The following is a 3,902-nucleotide window of genomic DNA, read 5'->3' on the forward strand; positions in this document are numbered from 1 at the left end:
GTACATATTAATGCTTCCCGGGTGGCACTAGTGGTAAAGGACCCACCTGCCAGGGCAAGAGATGTTAAGAGACGGTGGAGTCAATCTCTGGGTCAGGTAGTCCCCTGGATCAGGTCATGGCAACCCACTCCAGTATTCTTGCCTGAAGAATTCCATGGACAGAGGAATCTGGCAGGCTACAGTCCATAAACTCACAGAGACTCGGACACAACTGAAATGACTTAGCACACACACGCATAGAGGTTCATGCTAACACATTGTAGGAGTACACACTAACATATAATGGAGATGTGTGCTAACTCACTATAGAGGTACATGGTGGCATGTGTTATGGAGGCACATGTGAACACATTTTATAGAGACACACATTAAAGCACATTATGGAGCTAACACAGTTATGGAGGTACATGTTAGCATATGTTAGGGGGGCACATGGCATAGAGGTGCATATTAACACATGTGCATGTGCTTGTTAATACACGTTGTGGAAGTACATGCTAGTACATGTCATGGGTGTACATGCTAACACATGTCATGGAGGAACCTGCTAACACATGTTATAAAAGAACATATTAAGTATTGAAGAAGCACAAGGGCTGGATCAACTAATTTTACTTAAGAATGAGGAAATGATTTTGGATGTGGGTCTTATATGGCAAATTAACATTTTCTAGGCAAAAAATATTCAATATAGAACACAAAGCTGAAGATAATGTAAAGGGCTAAAAGTTTGATAAAAACTGTAAAATAAAAGGCTCGTAGACCTAGCATCTCAAGTCTGAAAGAGAGGCCATCATAGCCCTGCTTAGTGAATAGGATCACTTCTAAATTGCCTTTTGGTCTGAAAACTTGAAACAGATTATCTGACTATGATCTTTAGTTTCTCTTCAAGACTGTGATTTTTAGATTTGTTACTTTTGGCCATCTCAGGTAAACATTCCACCTGAACTTCTCCATCCCTGAGAGGCCATTTCTTTTCCTCTTTCTCACATTTCTCATCTGGTGAGCAGACCCTGGGCAAAGTATTCCTCTTGGCTGTGTAATTTGACGTTGCTAGTGTGTAGAACATTCGCTGTTTTCAATTGCCTTTAAGAATTTTAGGTTTCCTCCCAGCAGTAGTCAGCTGTCGGGACAGAACCGTTCCTGTAACAGTATTACACTGCTGGGAGAGGAATGTTATGTCTTCTTCTCCAATTGCCTTCATCACTGTTCTGGTGGCATCTGGCACTGGTGAGGGCAGAGCTGTGCTTCCTTGAGAGGGTACTAAGCATTCACTTTGGCTGCTTAGTTCTAGTCTGGGAGCAGACACGGAGAAAGAAAGTACACTTTCTTCAGGATCTTGAATATGGTGACTAGGCAAGGGGCACTTTGGGCTAATACCCTAGGTTCTCTGGCTTTGCTTTATAGTGCATTTGGTGTCATCATTGAGAAAACAAGAGGTGCAGAAGGTGACCTTAACACAGTAGCAGCTGGAACCATGACAGGCATGTTGTATAAATGTACAGGTGGTCTTCGAGGGGTAGCACGAGGTGGTCTAGCAGGACTAACACTTACGAGCCTCTATGCTCTATATAATAACTGGGAGCTTATGAAAGGCTCTTTGCTGCAACAATCACTCTGAAGATTTTGCTCGTTTACTAACGGAGGACACTTTAGTAGTCACCCAGATCAATTTATAAGTCAGTCTGGAGGCATTTACTCTTCTATCTACAACTAATTTGAAAAACTAAAGATTTCAGTTTGCTGTGATGAAGATCATGGATGGTTGACCAGGACTGGCACTCCTTCCAGCCATTAATGAGTTGAAGACAAAACACCCTTTGGTGGCTGAGTAATGTGGTTCTCTTAAGAAGATCTTGCACCTGTTTTTCAGAGAAGGCAATGGCACCCCACTCCAGTACTCTTGCCTGGAAGATCCCATGGACAGAGGAGCCTGGTGGGCTGCAGTCCATGGGGTCGCTAGGAGTCAGACATGACTGAGCGACTTCACTTTCACTTTTCACTTTCATGCACTGGAGAAGGCAATGGCAACCCACTCCAGTGTTCCTGCCTGGAGAATCCCAGGGATGGCGGAGCCTGGTGGGCTGCCGTCTATGGGGTCGCACAGAGTCGGACATGACTGAAGTGACTTAGCAGCAGTAGCAGTAGCAGCAGCACCTGTTTTTGCTCCTACCCACTCCAGGAAAATCACTTAATCCCAGAATTCAGGTCTGCTTGTCAATACTGTATCAACCACATTTGTTCATTTAATGATCCAAGACTGTAATATTGCTCTGTATTCCCAATAAAGGGTGAAAATAGAACTAAAAACAAAACAAAAAAAAAGAATTTTAGGTTTCCTTATTATGGAAATAACAAGCTAATTATGTGGTATTTAAGGGTTGCCCTGGTGGCTCACATAGTAAAAAATCTGCCTGCAATTCAGGAGACTTGGGTTCAATCCCTGGACCAAGAAGATCCCTTAGAGAAGGGAATGGCAAACCACTCCAGTAGTCTTACCTGGAGAATTCCTTGGACAGAGGAGTCTAGAAGGCTATATATTCCATGGGGTCACAAACAGTCAGACACAACTAAATGATTAACTCTTTCACTTTTTCCACTTCACTTTAAGTGCAATTATTTTTTAAAAGGAGACGATATCAACACTTATAACTTTGAGCTCTGTTTAACAGAGGTTTGCTGAATATGGAAGTCCCCCGTGATTTTTCAGGATATAGTGACACCAAGTATATGTATCTTCAAGTTCTTAAGTAATTCCACATATTGCTTCCACATTCTCACTACATTATGCTGATGAAGTAAAATTATAAAACAGCTGTCTATTTGTTCATTCTACGTTTGCCACCAAAGAAGTTATTCAAGATGTATATCACAGTTACTGGATTGAGATGAATTGGCAGGAAATGTGATCTGAAGACCAGGAGGAATTTACCTATATCTTTGTGTTACTGCAGTTTCATAGAGAAGCTTTTGTGAGTTCTTGAAAATTGAGAGCTGGGGGCAGGAGAAATCATAGCTGCATGGTCATAGATACCATCAACCCCCTCTTCCTCTGAATGTCAGTGGTCTCCTTGGCAACACATTTTCTCTCTTGCCTTTGGAAATTGTTATTGAGCAGAAACAATTTGGATTGCTATAGCAATGAAGATGACTAAAACCAAGGCCAAGACGTAATTGTTTTTCTCCCAAGTAGGAAAAAAGGTCTCCCACGAATGTGCATTAGTCATTAGTTGAGCATTTCCCTCATATTTCACTTTATAGAGGCCCTCATGCTGAAGTCCCGATAAGCTGGGTTTGAAAATACCTTGGAAACCCAAGTGACTTCTGCCAGGAAAAGGACAATTCATAATTCATTATAGGAACCAACTCAAGGAAAAATAAATCAAGAGGTAAGTATGGCCCATTTTCTACTTTGCTTCCTGTTAAATGGAAGGAACTGTAAACTTATTAGCTACACCTTAGAAAATGGAACAGTGCAGCACCACAAATGTTGTCCCATTTTTCAAAGAACACAAGTTTGGGAGGACACTGTAAATATTAAGCTTTGGTTACTGTTAAAGAATGTACTGATCCAACCAAAGGTTTCCTGGAGTCTTGAAAGTAAATGGAGGGAATGTATTCAAGTAAATGATCATAAAAGTAAAATAAAGGTTTACCCTTTATGTAAACTTTGCCATCTATGAATGCAAATGAAATGACACCAGTATTTCCCTGGCCTCTGAATCCACCTGGTAATACAGCGTTTTTATCATCACTTAAAATCTTTCATAGGATTACTGCTGAGCATCTCTGGATTTGTTACATATGAGACCATAAACGTGTTGTACACCAGGTTCTGCTATGATCCTTTCCAGATGCCCATTTCCTTTCACACCCCATGAGGGCATCTCGCAACTACCACA

At 41.4% G+C, this 3,902-nt stretch overlaps 1 non-coding gene across 1 annotated transcript; it reads left to right on the forward strand.

Annotated features, from left to right (window-relative positions):
• The first annotated feature begins 1,108 nt into the window (after window positions 1–1,108).
• On the forward strand, window positions 1,109–1,310 carry LOC145528053 (small nucleolar RNA SNORA74). The gene has a single exon (XR_014070127.1). It is a non-coding gene; the product is annotated as a small nucleolar RNA SNORA74 (small nucleolar RNA).
• The last annotated feature ends 2,592 nt before the right edge of the window (window positions 1,311–3,902 follow it).

This window comes from Giraffa tippelskirchi, chromosome 11, assembly GCF_054371585.1.
Source record: "Giraffa tippelskirchi isolate mGirTip1 chromosome 11, T2T-mGirTip1v1.2.pri, whole genome shotgun sequence".
Lineage (NCBI taxonomy): Eukaryota > Metazoa > Chordata > Mammalia > Artiodactyla > Giraffidae > Giraffa > Giraffa tippelskirchi.